Genomic DNA, 18,479 nt, shown 5'->3' with positions numbered 1-18,479 from the left:
ACTGTTGCTTTGGAGACGATGGTTGCACTGCCACCCAAGCATGATATTTGTCCCTCAGCTGATATCTTCTTCAGTCCTAGGAATTGTACAGCCGATTCGGTTATGAATGAAGACTGCGATCCTTGATCGATTAAGGCTCGTAATATAAAGTTTTCTCCGCTTCGGGAAGATGCTTTAACTAAAGCTGTTGCAAGTAATACTTGCTGATAAGTACGTTTGCTAGATGAAACAGATGAGACTAATTGCGTGGAAGTATCATTAGACGCGGCAACACTCTCACTTGCTTCATTGTTTCCGTTGTTGTCACCCTTAGGGTGTAAAAGAGAGTTATGTGCTCGTTTACACACCCGACATTTCACCTTGCTGCGGCATTCTTTGACAGAGTGACCACTACCCAAGCAATTAAAGCACAAGTTATTGTCAGTGACGATTTTGCGGCGTGTGTCAACTGACGCTTTATGGAACTGCGTACATTGGTTAATTCTGTGGTAGTCTTTACAGAGGACACAAGTTACAGTATTAGAAATATGTAAAGACTTTATTTTAGTAGTAATATTAGAAGGTTTATTACTTGATTGTGACAATCGGTTAATAGCTGAAAACCGTTCTTTGAGGAAACCTTCAAAAAGTTTATAAGTGGGCAATTCGTCAGAAGTAGTTTTTGCGGTACAGTAAAACTCCCACTGACGTCGCGTTTCTGGGTCTAACTTCAGATTGATAAGATGTATTACAATTACATCCCACGTGTCAACTTTAATACCTAAACTTGCCAGAGAAGCCATACATTCATTTGTAGTGTCTACAAGTTCCTTAAGCCCACTACTGGACTCGGTGGTGAGGTTTCCTTGACTCAAAAGTCTTTTTAGAACGTGATGACATATCCACTTTTTATCGTTGTATCGTTCATTCACCATTAGCCAACAACGCTCAAAGCTTCCCTCTTCAATAGCTACATGTTTAATTAATTGTTCAGCTTCTCCTTTGAGGTAACATTTGAGGTAGTGAAGCTTTTGAATCTCATCAAAACATTCGTTGTTTATAACAAGAGACTTGAAGAGAGATTTGAACGATGTCCACTCTTGGTAATTTCCAGAAAAATAAGGTATGTTTATTTGTGGATAGTTTGCATGCGTTTTATTTGAAGATATCGATTCATTACCCTTAACTGTTACCTTTGATTCAAATTTTTTGCATAAAGTTTTGAGATCACACTTATACTCTAAATAAAATTCTTCAGCCTTATCATAAAAATCATTGGTAACATAAATTGAGCTTTTGACATCTTTGGCTGGATAATTTCTTATTAAGTCTTTGTGACCAGACAAAAATTCAAACCACAACTGTTCAAGAATTTCTAATCTACCATCTACATATTCTTTGGTAATGCGCTCTTTGGGTGATTTCTTAAAATTTGTTTTTGCCTTTACCATGCGTTGGTACAAGTCTTCTTGAAAGCTAATAATGTTTTCCATGTTTAAAAATTAAAAGGTAAGTGAAAATTAACTTTAAATCTTTTATCAAGAGTATTAAAAATTTTTACAAAAATATTCTAAGTGTTTTTATCTTGTTGTACAAATTTTCACAAAATTTTTCTAAGTAATTTTATTGTTTTAAAAATCGGGCATAGGTTCCCCGTACCTCGGTTTTATTGAAAATTATTCTAAGTCTAAATACTACGTGAAAGTTAAGTACCTAAGTTAAAATTAACACAAATTTTTAAAGTCCGAAATTCACAAAATATTCTAAGTCCACGATATTAAAGTTTTTATAAGTTTCTTATTTTGCTTGAAATTCTTCTAAGTTATTTTCCTTTAAGTTATAAGGTTGAAAGTACTTACAGTTGTCCAGATACGGGATCAATCCAATTATAGCGAACACACACTATCACTCACTAATCACACGCACTTGGTGATGTACCGAGGGAGGGAAGCCCTAAATTCCCTCGGAACTCAGTACCCGCTGATCCGCTCCTGCAGCAGTTGTTCTGAGGCACCTCCGCGGGTCACTTCCCGCGCCAGAAGCTTGTGTTGATGATGGGCAGGCTCCGCCCACCGTGACCTGACCAGCGCCTTCCACCCGAAGACACGGTCTGAAGCTCGCCGATGCTGCACTTAGCCTCGGCTGGCTCCTGTTACTTGCGTTTGCGACAGCGATCCACTGCCCGCAAGTAGTTTTCTCAAAAAACAATTACGCGGCACTTCGCGATTGACATCCGGCTCCGATAGGACCATGTACAAACTCGTATAGGTGCCTATAGGTGTGTCAATGAAACTCGGGTTTGAGTACGGATCAAGTTTTTTATTCAAATGAATGAGGATACTTATATTAATATGAAAGTAACTTCTATAGTGCGATCTACAACGACTCGCCTGCCATCTAGTGGTAGATGGCAAAACTAAAGTGTCTAATAATACACTAACACACAGCGGATATTGTATGACGCTAGATGGCAGCACTAAGATAAATATTATACACGATGTGATACAAGTGTTTCAGTAGTTTAAAGCTATAGTATTTATCGATACTCGATACCGACTACGTAAATATTTAGTATGACGATTTTAGTTCCACAAGTAACCGCTAGAGGCGCTGTAAAATTTGCCATACTAAAAATTGACGTAGTCGGTATCAAGTATCGAAAAATACTATAGCTTTAAACTGGTAGAGCTACTGAATATAGAATACTAACAACTGTAACTATATTTAATTTCAATTCCCAACAACATCTAACAATTTCAAAATTTCACCCCGGCTTTTACGACACAAATGTCAGCTCCAATGGAGCAAAAATACAGACCAAAATCCCAGAAATAATAAACAATATTGTAAAACACAGCCAACATTGGACGTCAAAGCCTTTTTTCTTTGCCGCAACGAACTAGTTTTGCCCTTTATGACCCGTGATTTTTGCCTTTTCGTTGTGGAAATACAGAAGTGTTTAAAAATGTTCAGCCATGAGCTTTTATTTTTAAACTGGTTGATTTGAACTTTGTAATCAACTTTATAAGCTTTTGGAACTGAAAATGTGCTTGAAACTTTTATGTAATTTAGTAGTTTTGACGTAGATTTTAATTAGCTATCCATTAATCGGTTAATGATTTAGCTATTGTGTTAAACGATACATTTGTAGCTTTAATTATTTAGCTTTAACTCTTAAGATGACCTGATTACCCGTTCACGATTAAAATATAAATATTGACACAGATTTTAAGATCTAGCTAATTATGTGTATATATATTTAAAATGTGCTACTTGTTTATAAGAGAAAAACATAGAAACATTCGATAGCTTGTGTGTAAATAAATAATAATATTAATGATCTTACATCCATTGTGAATAACTTATAGCAGTATAATAATAGCTCCCACACCGGTTTCGGTGACGGTGGCCGGTTTCATTGACCCAGGCCAGCTACTCAGGAGTAATTTTCTAGTGCCCAAGTGTATGCGCAGTGCACAAGAACACTCTCTTTTCCTTTACTCTCATAACCCAGTGGGACGGAAGACCGACACGCCCGGCGAAAGATCAGGCGCAGGACCGACATTTTACATGCCCATCCGACGCATGGATCATCTTACTTGTCAGACAATCAGGTGATCAGCCTGCATTTTTATAGCAGTATAACAGTATTCTAAAATAGCATCTCTTCAAATAGTAGTGCCCAAAACAGTTGTTTTAAATATACCAAAAATTGGCCAATACTCCTACGACCAACGCTATTGAGATGAACCCTTTCACCCAAAGATGTATCACTAGGCCATGCACTTAATTAGAACGCATATAGCTGCTGAACACAATCACCTAATAGGGAACTAGACTGACACGTAAATCGAGCATGCGGGTGCAAAGTCTCGCAAAGCACCTCCTGAAGCAAACATGCTTGGTTCCGATAAACACGTCGGAACTCGGAACCAATCAAGGTATTTACCGATACATGTTGTGCATCTACATTGTATCCTAGAGCAGGGGTGACCATTGACCGATTCGTTTCACTCGGGGTCCATATTTTTAAGAAATGAAAATATGACCTTCGAGCACACATTTTGTAAAAAATAATATATTTTATTTACCAATGAGAAAAGTGACAATTTCTATTGCTTGTTTGGACTACAATTATTGGTGCAAGCTATTGACATTAAATCCTGGAAATGTTCATGAGTAAGTCGAGAGTCGAGACCAAAATTTATTTACGAAGTTCATCTTCGAAATTACTGGTCCGCACACAATGGGTCGGCGGTCCGGATGCGGACCGCGGTCTCTTTCCCTTTTAATTTGAAAAAATCTTGGAACTTACCTACTTCATCATCTGACTTATATATCTGGCTATACATAAAATCCACGTTTTTATTTGAAATCTTTTTATCGGCCTTAGGGCCGGGAAAATGCAAAATGTCTTCAATTTTGTATTGTGCGATATTTCCGGTGTCGATATGTGTACTTTAGTATTTAATAATAATATTAAAATAAAATAAAAAATTAAGAGGGGTTCCCACACAAAAATGGCCGATTTATTGAATAAACCGCTACTTTTGCTCGTGGTCTCACGGTGCGGCGGCCAAACCGCTCGTTCTCGCGGACGCATATAAATCAAGCCTAAGTAAAATATGTCGGACGTAGGATTCAGTAACATTGCTTAATAGCTTGGTACTCCGTGAATATTTCAAGTACCTACCTGTTGTTATTGATATCGAGCAAAAAAGAGCAAAAAAATCACGTTTGTTGTATGAGGGCCCTTAGACATTTTATTTTGTTTTTAGTATTTTTTGTTACAGCCGACCGCATACTTTTTCCGTATGCGATTTCGAATTTCGTTTTCCGTATTCGGAATTCCGTGAGGTCCTGAGGCGCTGCATTGTTAAATAGATAACTGCCTATTTCTAATTTCGAAACCGTAGACGTTCGTATAATTCAAAGGCACATTTGAACTAGGCATCAAATTGTCTGGCGATTCAACTAGATGGCTGCGACATAATATGTCCCATAACTTGGGACAATATATTCCTGTTCTTATCAGTTTACTGAGGAGGAAACCTGGTCTGTTAGTTATGGACAGGGTAAAGGTGGTCAAGCGTACTGATAATATAGTATGTTCAGAATTCAGATATAATGTGATTGTGATATTTGTGTCTTTGGTATAAAGATATATTATAATACATACCAACAATATATTATGTATGTAAAATGATTTGCGAAATGCGATGCAATGACGCGATGCGAGGAAAAGATATATATAGAAAGATAAGAAAAGAAAAGATCTATACGTGGGAGAGCCATGCTTCGGCACGAATGGGCCGGCTCGACCGGATAAATACCACGTTCTCACAGAAAACCGGCGTGAAACAGCGCTTGCGCTGTGTTTCGCCGAGTGAGTGAGTTTACCGGAGGCCCAAACCCCTAACCCCTACCCTATTCCCTTCCCTACCCTCAACTATTCCCTTCCCTTCCCTTCCCTACCCTCCCCTATTACCCTATTCCCTCTTAAAAGGTCGGCAACGCACTTGCAGCTCTTCTGATGCTGCGAGTGTCCATGGGCGATGGAAGTTGCTTTCCATCAGGTGACCCGTTTGCTCGTTTGCCCCCTTATTTCATAAAAATAAAAAATAAAAATAAATTTTGAGTCCCGGGAAAGGACATAAGATACTTTCATCCCGGAAAAATGTACGGTTGAAACGCGTTAATCGAATTTTTGCGCAACGGAGTTGCTGGCGTCATCTAGGGTAAAATATAATATATCTGAACGGTTCGTTTTTTGGGTTCCGTACTCAAAAGGTAAAAACGGGACCCTAATACTAAGACTTCGTTGTCTGTCCATCTGTCCGTCTGTCCGTTTGTCCTTCCTTCCGTCTGTATGTATCTAGGCTGTAACTCGAGAACCGCTAAAGCCAGACTTCTAAAATTTTCACAGATTGTGTATATCTGGTGCCACTATAAAAAAAAAAACTAAAAATAAAATAAAATAAATATTTAATGGGGGTTCCCATACAACAAACTTCCTTTTTTGGTTTTTGTTTGCTCGTTATCAATAATGAACTTCAAAAGTTCCTTTGTTACATTTGTGCTTTAATAATTAATCATAATAGCTCGTCTCTGTCAAGCGCCCAAAATGGGCGTCTTTTTTAAATAAAATAAAAATTTAAGGGACGCCATGCAAAAAACACAATTTTGGACTATTTTTGCTCTATAACAGTAAGGAACCCTTCATGCGACTCGCACTTGGCCGATTTTTATTTGACTGGGCAAGCGCTATAGTGAAATGAATTTGCCCATATAAAACTTTAAAAAATTTGCCTTTCAGCGATGCAATTTTCACTGTAAACCCTATTACAGGGGATTCATACACAATATAATATTACTAGCTGTTGCCCGCAACTTCGTCCGCGTGGACTTTAGTTTTTTTAGAATCATAAAAAGTTATTATATTTTCCGGGATAAAAAGTATCCCTTGTCCTGAGAGTCGAGACTGAAAGTATTGCCATACCCAATTTCATCAAAATAGATTGAATAGTTTAGGCGATAATCATAAAAGTTTATTGTGTGGGAACCGTACATTTTCCGGGACAAAATTAGTATTCCTTGTCGTTTTTCGGGACTCAAAGTATCTTTATACCAAATTTCAGCAAAATGGGTCCAGCCGTTTACGCGTGATGTCGTGACCACGCGAAATATAACGTTCCGCGCAGCTTCGCCCGCGTAAATTAGATATCTTACAGAAAAAATTGTCCACAAAAATTAGCCTATGATCCTTCACGTGGTCTACTTCTTATCTGTGCCAAATAACAGAAAAATTGCTCCAGTAGTTCGTGAGATAAGCCCTTTTAAATAATTTCCCCGGTTTTTTTCCACATTTTCCTATATTCCTTTGCTTCTATTAATCTTAGCGTGATAAAATATAGCTTATAGCCTTTCTCGATAAATGGACTATCTAACACTGAAATAATTTTTCAAATCAGACCAGTAGTTCTTGAGATTAGCGCGTTCAAATAAGCCATTTCAAATAATTTCTCCCGTTTTTTCCACACTTTCCTCTATTTCTTCGTTTCTATTAGCTTAGCGCGATAAAATATAGCTTAAAGCCTTTCTCGATAAATATTCTATCTAACACTGAAAGAATTTTTCAAATCGGATCAGTAGTTCCTGAGATTAGCGGGTTCAAATAAGCCCTTTCAAATAATTTCCCCCGTTTTTTCCACACTTTCATCTATTTCTTTGCTCCTATTAGTATTAGCGTGATAAAATATAGCCTATAGCCTTCCTCGATAAATGGGCTATCTAACACTGAAAAAATTTTTCAAATCGTACCAGTAGTTCCTGAGATTAGCGCGTTCAAACAAACAAACAAACAAACAAACTCTTCCGCTTTATAATATTAGTATAGATAACTTTGTTTTGTTGTTATTCATTTACTAACAAATTTCTTTCATCCCCACTTCAATTACGTGATTCCACAAAATAACATAATTAATTAGGGAAAAATCAACGTAAGATTTCCCCGGCGGCACCCTCATACGTAAATTTATTAAAAGATTAATTATATCTTGGCTATCCTTGTATTCCCTAGCCAATTATTTACACCAGTTTATTATTTTTATAACGTTGTTACTCCCGTTCCTCTTGGATTTCGGTTGCTGACGAGAATACAAAAATTGTTCAAGATATTTTCTTCCTGACAAGAATAAAAAACTGTTCAAGATTTCATTGCTTTACAGCTACAATATAACTCGAAACATTTAATAAAATTTAATTATTTTGTATTTAATTAGACCGTTGGGCAAAGGTCACCACAGAGTGGGTACCAGTGGACGGACGACGCCGCCGTGGACGGCCTCCAAAAAGATGGCGAGATGAACTGGATGCCTACAAGCCAGGCTGGCCTGCGGTGGCGTCGGAACGAGACAGATGGAAGATCTTGGGGGAGGCCTTTGCCCAGCAGTGGGATAGCCTCACGTGATTATTTGGGAGTGAAAGTGAATTCGAGGCAATATCAAGATGATAATATTATTATTATCTAGCTCAAGCCCTAGGAGAGGGGGGGGGGGGGGGGGGAAATCTTCAAAACTTCTTACAAAATTATAGACGTAAGTGGATGCATTGAATAAGTAACATATTATAACATAAGGGCCATTTAACATACGGAAAAACCACAAATAATCCCTAATTGGCTTATTTGTGGTTTTTCCGTTACCCACTTAATTCACTTACGTCGTTAATTTTTGGATAGCCCCCTATACTTCATACTTCGTGTATGCACCAAGATGCCTGTATGACGTATGTTCCTATGTTCATTCGTAATATTCACGATAAAGGAACCCTAGACAAATCGAGGCTTACGACGTCTCCGAGTGTATAGAACCGTGTCCCGTTTTATAATAACGTCTAGAACTAGGTTAGTCTTGGAATTCCATAAGCCGGTTTTCAATACCTAGGCTATATTGTACCGCAAGACTCAGGTTTATCTTAGGTATTTTGCGCATACAGCCATCGAAATTGGCGTTTCGTTGGACACATTTTAAAATATAGAATTCAATATTAGTTTGCGCGACCCATTGAGAGAGAACTTTTTCAATTTGTTGCCTGCACTCGTGAAAAGATGAGACTATTTTCCATTTTAAGAACCTTTGTAAAAAGTTTAAGTGGTGCTTCAGAGTTGAAATTCCTACCTTTTAAATTCGATACGCTTTTTCTTTGCGGGCAAGGAGAGCAACAATATGAAAATCAACATTAATGGATTAACATAATTATTACAAAATGTTCGCCGGTCAGCTACTAAATCTAAATAACAATTCATTAAGAACATGTATGTAGCTGACATCAAATACCAATTCAATTTTAAATACATTCCAAACACGTTTAGATGAAACGTATCAAAGAAACCAACCTGCAGTCAATAAAAGTAACGTTTGTTTGATAATATTAAACCGTCTACATATTTGCATTCGCCGATTCCGTATTTGCTCTTTGCGGCCCGATTCAATTTCCTACTTTGACCCAAATACTATACAGATGGAATGAACCATTTCACCGCCTGCTACGTTCCAAATAATAAAACAGGACTGGAGGAAATCACACGTTGTAAGGGCTCCCGTTATTTACTTTACTTGTTCTTTATGATCGTATACCTACTCCTTACTCAAGTTTTTGTCGTTTACTTGGCTGTGGAAAAAATATTGAATATTGTTTTTTTTTTCCACAAATTCTAATAACCTCATCATATACATTCAAAGGCCGGCAGCGCACCTGCAACTCTTCTGATGTAGCATCCATGTGCGACGTTAGTTAATTTCCATCAGGTAACCTGTTTGCTCGTTTGCCCCCTAATTTTATATTTAAAAAAACATGACAGCATTGAGCAAAACTTGTAGCCAAAACTTCTTCCTTTTGCGAGTACCTCCCTGTTTTAAGAGATGATGAAGAGACGATAGCAAAACTTTGTCTATATTTTTCAGTTAATATGCGGAAAACAGAGGCAGACCCAAGAAAATGTGGCGCGACGGACTAGACGCTGTTGATAGAGAGTGGCCAAACACAGTAAAGGATAGAGACGTATGGAAGGAAAGATGGGAGACCTTTGTCTAGCAATGGGACACAAACGGACATTTGAATAGATTAGACGCGGTAAATGCGGTTGACATAGAAACAATAGATTTGCATGTGTTCTTATCAAAATATGTCTCACAGAAATACTTCCGAGGCAATTCTGCAAATCGTTCTGAAACTCAATTTTTACGCAATTAAATTAAGGGGCGGAATCGTTGGAAATTCTCACAATAAGGGACAATTGATTATCCAAACATTCAGCCATCAATTGTACAGCGATAAACGTCAGGCCGACAGAAATGACAAATGTTCGCTAATGACCAACCAAATCGAGTTTCAAAATATTTTCCCCATTGTGTTATTCTAATTCTATTACCTAAATATTAATGTTTATTGCGTTGGTAATATAATATTGTATTTTAAAATTACTACAGATATTTTGAGCTTATGAACTACTGTTTAGGACTTATAGACTTTTAGGAAAAATAATTGTCACGCTCTAGGAAAAAATCCATTGTTTAGGCAAGTTTGCGTAAAGCGGAGAGCGACCCACTCTGCGCTGCGTTGATTAATTAATAAAATAATTAATAACTCTTAAAAGATTTACAAAAAACACTTTTAGATCAAGTAGTCAATCATTTATACGTGGGAGAGTCATGCTTCGGCACGAATGGGCCGGCTCGACTGGAGAAATACCACGCTCTCACAGAAAACCGGCGTGAAACAGCGCTTGCGCTGTGTTTCGCCGAGTGAGTGAGTTTACCGGAGGCTCAATCCCCTACCCATCCCTACCCTCCCCTATAACCATATTCCCTATTAAAAGGCTAGCAACACACCTGCAGCTCTTCTGATGCTGCGAGTGTCAGGTGACTCGTTTGCTCGTTTGCCCCCTTATTTCATTTAAAAAAATCAAGTACAATACATTTAGGTTTTAAAACACAATTACGTTAACAGATTGCACATTATGAGGACGAGATAAATATTAAAACAATATAAACAATATAACAATATAAACAATATATAATAGGACAACCAGCGTATCTTTTTCATAATATAACATACAATACAACGATATTGCAAAAGGTATATTTGAATGTGAAATCTAATATTTTGCTTCGGACGTATAGTCCCTTAAGAATTGCTTCACAATGGCCCCCGTACGTACCCTTAGTAAACAAATTTCAAAACATCATTACGGACCGTTTGAGAAAGGCAAACACAATTTATCTGCTGTTGTTCTAAATAGGCTATTCCCATAGCATAGTAGACCCCTGAGCTAGAGCCCAGGGGTCACCAATTAGTTTCTCTCGCGGTCCATTTTCAGAATTTAAATGACGGTCCACACATTTTATAAAAAAAATATTTTAAACAGATAACGGAAATTACAAACAATGAGAAAAGTGTAAATTTTAGTTGCTAATTATCTGTCTGAAGTTTGAAGTGAAATTGGTGCAAGCTATTGACATTAAACGAAGTTCATCTTCGAAAATGCTTGGTCGGTGGTCCGCTCACAATGGGTCGGCGGTCCGGATGCGGATCCCGGTCCTCCATTTGGTGACCCCTGGTCTAGCCTATGCTATCCATACTAATATTATAAATGCCAAAGTCTCTCTGTTACCTCTTCACGCCTAAACCGCTAGACCGATTTTGCTGGGTATGGAGATACTTTAAGTCCGGGGAAGTACGGGAGTCTCACGCGATAAACGAATTTTATCGCAACGGAGTTGCGGGCGTTATCTACTGGGTTTATATTAAAATGCTAGGTGTTGCCCGCACGCCGGTAGGTTCTATTGTACCCGCAACTGGAGCACCATGGGGTTTTAGTGGGTAGACTATGGAGTCCCACATACCCCGGCCGATATCCCCAATTTGCCGGGGATGCGTAAAGCATTTCCCCATGTTAAAAAAAAAGGTGTTGCCCGCAACAAAACATTTTTCCAGGTAAAAAGTAGCTTAATATGTTGTTTTGCAGGACTCAAAGTATGTCCATATCTCAGCAAAATCGGTGCGGTTTGGGCGTGAAGAGGTGACAGACAGACAGATAGACAAACAGACACACTTTCGAAATTATAATATTAGCTGCAGAAATGCCCAAATGTTTGTATGAAAAACTAAAAACCTCTTCCTTAGTTAAGCCGTTACAAAATCGATGTGAGTAAAAACGAAACAGCAGGGGCAAGCATTTCTTAACTGACTGAATTATTATAAAAGAAAAAATACGTGTATTTTTTTTTACAAGGACAAAATATAATATATCGAAATTTGTCCGGAACTCGGAAGGTTTATTTGCACCCTGTATAGAATACCAAAAACACAACCCTTTCCTATGCCTCCGCTGTAGTTAGGTACAAAAAAGGACTATAAGTCTTAAGTACGTTAAAACGAGTTATAGTAGTCACAACGCCTATAAATAAGCTTTTCAATCAGTTTCAAACGAACAATAGAATCAGTGTTTGTTTAATAAATGTCCCCAGTTTAAATTAGGACCGATTCACATGAGAAGGAGACGCGCTCATTTAGCGATCTGGTAAAGCCAGAAAATACGCCTATAGGGTGACCAGTTTAAGCGCGACCCTCGTAGCATACGGTAAGTATGCTACGAGGGTCGCTCGGTGCGGCGTTGGGTTCTAAGTTACACCATAATATTTTGTTAAGTATACGACATAATATAATAAAAGTACAGCTAGGCATTTCACGTAACACAAAAATTAAAGAAGATGGGTAATTAATATATCGATTTAGACATATTGTCAAATTAGATAATTGCATTCTTGATTATTATGTTATTTCAATGCAAAATAGAGAATTTAATTTAAATTTACAATGTGAAATATAAATAATTTGGAAGGCTGTAAGTTTGGGAGGATATTTTTTATTTTATTTCCAAATAAGGTGATTACTTTAATTTGCAAATAAGACATCACCTATCTATAAATGAGAGTTGTTTCAGTATTCAAATGTGCAAAGGAACTGAAATGTCAGTCAAGTTATACAGAATATATAAATATCAAGTTTCCTCTACCCCTCAACCGTTTAGCTTTTGCCCGTTTTCGAGCTCTCAAGCGCATTTCAACCACATGCCTGCGGGCGATATTTCCGCACCGCAGCCGCTCAGTATGAATCGGGCCTAGGAGTTAACAGATGGCTGTGCTCTGTGAATAATATTGCCCGCAGTAGCCCGTTGATATTACGATTTGTTACAACAATACAATGAAAGAATGACGACGAAAATTTCGTGCCATTAAAAATATATTGTTACACGCTAAATATATTTAAATATTATTTAATGTTTTGTTGTACTGTAAAGTGAATGACATCATATCAAAATTTAAGTACAGCCTGCGACAAAAGTAAAACTTTAAAAAATAAGTGCTATTATTTAAAAGTTATGATGTTGCTCGCATAATTACAAGTACAAGTAAAAACAGTATGATTTTATGATTCCAATTTTCCCACAATTTTCCACGTTATTTCCCGTGACAAAATTATCTACAATAAAAAAAAATACAAACGTAAGGGTGGAAATAAAATGTTAAGAATACAGGTGTAAGTATAGACGGCAACTTAAAAAACACTTATTAAGAAAACTAGATTATCTATAATGGCATTATCTTGTCTAGATAACTCTATGTAGTTTTTGCGGCAAGATTTTTTATAATTTTGTACTGATATTGTATATGAATAATAAATCCCTATTAATATTTTAAATGTGAAAGCGTGGATGTTTGTTACGCTTTCACGCAAAAACTACTTGACGAATTATCATTAAACTTTGTACACATACTTTTGAAGGTATCAGCTAAGTAATATAGGATACCTAATACGTATATAAAAAATTACAAAAAAAAATTTTTGACGTGGACGCGGACCAAGCCGCGGGCAACTGCTAGTAAAAAAATAAATAAGGGAATGACGACGCTACAGTCTAGTTTCCACTTTCTGATAAACTATTTCCCTAACAAATCACGTGCCAATTCCCAGGGGATGGAAATGGTTACCAAAATATATACAAACAATACACAGTTATCAGATATCACTATCAGTATAGAATTACTAAATGAGGATAAAATATTTTGCATGAACCATCCTTGTCTAAAGCTTAAGAAACTTAAAAAACAGCTATTTTTTTTATTGAAAAAAAAAGATATTCCATTGTCAATTTTTTTTTAAATAATATCTATGTACGCTTCACACCACGTCAGTCTGGCCCCGTGCTAGTTACCTGAAGGACTTGTGTTACTGGTACCAGACAACGGAAATATAACATTTAATACTTTTATACTATGTAACATATATTTAAGATACTTTTATACTATCTATACATATATTTAAGATTTTTATTATATTATACACATATTTATTACACATCCATGACCAACTTCGAAAACTTTTTGTTTCGCCGGCGGGATTCGAACCCGCGACCCCCGGCTTGAGCTACCAATAGCCCACCAAATGAGCCACAGAGGTCGTCCAATTAGCAAAAAAAGGTTCGAATTAATTAGACTACTGGAGATAGGTAAAAATCGTGTTCCAAGATTCTGTTTCATACATACAGGCTATATTTGGCGTATTTTTACACGCTTTTATAAGCTTGGGCTATAAGCCCAAACTTATAAAAGCGTGTAAAAATACGCGCACATTTTGAAGAGGCGCAGCGTGGCGGGCCTCACTTTCCATACAATATTTTACATTACCGCATCCACGATAAATTAAAATGTATGTAAAATGCGACCCGCCCCGTCGTAATGTGCATTATGCGTGATGTATGTACGGGGTATAACGGTTCGGACAAAGTACGTGCGATCATCTTAAAAGTAAACAAAGTGATAATATTACTTTAGGGTGTATGTGTTTTTTGTAGAGAGTTCACTGTGAAAGTGGCAGCGCTGAAAGACCAATTTTTTTTTTCACTTTTGTATGGGCAAGCGCCCCGGCGTCACGAGTTACCCCATAGTCCATACAAAAGTGAAAAAAAAAACCTTTTTACACCCAAAAGCCCCTGAACTGAGTTTCTGTAAGTTTATATGGAGACACATTGAATCCCGGGAAAGGACATAGTATATTTTTTACCCCAGAAAAATAATTATTATCTTATATATAAGATTCTCGTGTCACAATGTTAGGCCGCGTACTCCTTTGAAACGGCTTTACTGATTGTAACCTTTTATATGCATATTCTGTTGGTCTGAGAATCGGCTACTGGGTAAGTACTTATTATATTGATAAGTGCATTTGTTGAATAAATAATAGTAAATTATTACAACTCGAGACTGACGGTGACCATTGTTTGTGCGACGGGATAGCGATGGACGTTGCCATGGTGATGTACTTATTTAGTCACTTCAATAAAATAATACGACGGAAATACTTTATAAGGCAAAGAAACGTTTGCCGGGACAGCTAGTTAATTTATAAATCGGAAAGTAATGAATAAATGAAGAAAATGTTGGTCCGAATATAATAGCAATATTATTGAGTCCAATAATTATTAAAACAAAAATAATTAAGTACATTGACTGCACTTTTGGTTCTTGGTGGAAATTCATGCTCAACGTTAATGAAATACAATAAAAATATAAATAGAAAAGTTTCTTGCACTATTTCTACTATATAATAAATATTATAGAAGTTATAATTTTCTATAAATATAAATTAACATAGTGGAAACAGTTCAAGAAAACTTGTGTTTTATTAATGTTGAAAAATATAATTACAAGCTCTTACAAATCTGTTGACAATTTTCCTAACTTTTTACGTATTTTTACGTGAAATAGGACTGAGGTGACCCTTGGTTGGTGTGCGCCTGACAGGTAATTGGCTTAAGCATTAAATTTTATTCCTCAAGGATTGCTGCAATTTAACGCTAAGATGTAAGCAGAAAACTGAAATATTTCTTATAGAAAAATAAAAAATATGTGTGGCACTCGGGAACACTAGGGAACTGCCGCGGTAAAGATATTGAAGCTAGCTAGTATATTGAAGTTAGCTATACGCATACGTCCAGTCGCTCGCACACAAACACCGCGCCGTAGTCTGCTAAACTGAAACGACGACGTTAGACGAGTGTTAGGTTTTTTTCGTTACGGAATTTCTTGATTCGGTCACCACGCTCAAAGCCCGAGATAAAAGCTATAAAAAAATTAAAATTGGCCCGTACTAATTTAACCCATCAATCCACAAGCGGCACCCGGCTGTCGCATAACAATTGAAAATCTATTGTGTCTGCGACTCACACGATATTTATGCTATCGGAATTTAGCTAGAGTCCAGTGTTTCCCAACCTGTGGTCCGCGGACCCCTGGTAGAGTATATTATGTTTGGGAGTCCGCGGTGTCATCTCTGGACCATACGGAATCCGATTTTTTTTGCTGTTTATTTTATTAAGGGGATCCGTGAAAACTGTTCTTTACTTCCTGGGGGTTCGTGGCTGAAAAAGGTTGGGAAACACTGAGCTAGATCATTCTTACATACAAATTATTATGACTTCAGTGTAAATAAAATTATCAAGAGCCGCGAGTGGTACAAGTGAAACGGTGAACGGAAGGGGAATGCAAAGTGCTCGATTTAAGGTAATATTCAAAGAATTCTATTTAAGTTTAAATAGAAGTCTTTGGTAATATTATGTTCGCTGGTGCGAAGAGAGAGCGCTCTCCTTATTAGTAGATCAGTTTTTTTCCATCACACTGATCTACTAATAAGTAGGACGGTACGTTATTGGGATATTGTATACATACGCCAATTGCCCTTCACAGTTTGACGAGTAATCTTCAAGTCGCACTGGTAAGGCTTCTTACCCGAACGGCACTTGTCGACGGCACGCGTCGATGGCTGGCGTCGACAAGTTCCGTTCGTCTGTTAAAAGCCTAAAATGTACACTATAATCTCAGGCTGGACACTTACACTGGGGCAGAGTGCAGAAGCGTAGTGCAGAAATATTTTTTGGCAAAACTATATTCATCTCTATAATTATTGTTCTAATATCAAAGATCACGGAGTGCGCGGCCAAGTTCCAGCAGGTCGCGCGCATGCCGTGCTTTAAATACTTTCTATTTAACTAAATATGAAAGCGCGTCAACGCACCTTTTCACGCGCATTCGCTGTTCGGCGTTTCGATATTTTTTTAACGAAAATTTGTAGCTAAAATGGAACAATAAAGATTATACTTGGGAAAAAAAGCGTTGCTCCAACTTCTTTAAAATATTCAACAAAAACTTTTATTCTAGGACGAGATGAGATAGTTAAAAACGTGGTATCTTATTTTATAACGTAACTGACACCGCTTAAAAAACGTTATCTTGTTTAATTTTCTTTGCGTTGATCGCGGAGGCAAGCGCAATTTTAACTTACAACAATTTATTTTAAATGACCGAGATTGTGGCTATCCGAGATGTCTCGAGAAAATAAAACTCGTGGAAACATTTCATTAATCTCTCACCGAGATATTGTTCTCATTGTTTCTCTCAGCCCGCGGTGGTTAGGAGCGCTTCACAATACATTGTTTCGATGTACGAAGGTAAAATTATGCACAGGTAATCTATAAATTCGTATGACTGTCTGTTACCTCTTCACACTGGAATCACCGGAAAAGAAAATTCATCCCAAAAAAATTTATTTTTTCGTCGCAATAAAGTTATGGGGAAAAAGTATATTTTCGAGTAACGCCCACTTAATAACACGCCTCTTCATCTTTTTATTTTTTAATTTGACATCTCTTTTGTTGTTCATAAAAATAAAGTTGTGAATATAAAAGCTTAATATGTACTGTTACTTAAATTATATTTGTGAAAAATATTCCATGATGTAAAAGAAGCGTTAATCTTTTAAATTTTTTAATTTTACCCCAGGTTTTAAAAAATTCGCTCGAAAAACCTGCAATTGGGCTTTAAACGAGCGAAATTATTCTTAAAACTTCCCCCGTGTATAAATTAAGGGGATTTTCACAAAGTTTCATACGTCACATGCGGCGTTAACACCTGCAACTGTCGCGCTCAGCTGTGTATAAACCGCCTAACTTTCCTTTAAAAACGGAACTCTATTTTCACTTCAACATTCATCACTGTCACCGACTAAACAGATAACTAGTGATAGAGTGAATCCAGTGAAACTGGACGCGGTCGTCGGGCTTAAAAAGATTTTTGTCCCTCGCAATTCTCGTCTATATGTAAAAAAAATCAATTCAGATGTCGTGAGTACCATTTCTGAGTAATCTATATTGTTCCCAAGTTAGCTAAGACTAGCGCTTGCCCGCGACTTGGCATGCGCAAACGGAGTATCCGAAGGGGAGTATAAATTAATCTTCTTTCCCATTTCTTTCGTTCTTCCAATTTCATAAAAATCAGTCCAACAGTTTCGGAGTCCCAGAGACCAACTTCTTGTTGGCACGAGTTTAAAAGCGAGGCATTAAAAAATGGTGACAAGGTTTGATTACTATGAGAAAGTCGCTTCCATCTTATTCGATCTCTCTTGCGCTTGAGAGCATCAGAATCAGAATCAGAAACACCACTGAAGCGATATTCGATGTATAAGAATCGAGCCCCCGGTGGCAATTTAATTTTCTGAAAGCAAATACGATTGATACAATCTAAAAACAAACAAAGCGAAATCAGCAAGTCAAAGAAATCAAAGCTTTGTGTTTGTTATTTGAAACTCAAAGGGATATTAAAATGTTTTTCCTTAATAAACACATTTTTTCGTCCTATGTCCTGTCATGTTCTCATGTTTTAACATCATAATATTAAACGTGGAAATTCCACGGGAAAAATGAAACATATTTTTCATAAAAACGCCAATTATGTTATACAACATTTCACAATTTGGAGGAGCAGGTACAATTTTGCTTTTTATTTTTTTGCAGAATTCTAAGATGTGATTTAAGAGGGCGACTAAACCAAAAAATCATATATCGGCCTTCTCTCTTCACATTCACGCCCGTCTTTCATAATAAT

Source organism: Aricia agestis, chromosome 15, assembly GCF_905147365.1.
Source record: "Aricia agestis chromosome 15, ilAriAges1.1, whole genome shotgun sequence".
Classification (NCBI taxonomy): domain Eukaryota; kingdom Metazoa; phylum Arthropoda; class Insecta; order Lepidoptera; family Lycaenidae; genus Aricia; species Aricia agestis.
Note: the sequence above shows the minus strand (reverse complement) of the source record.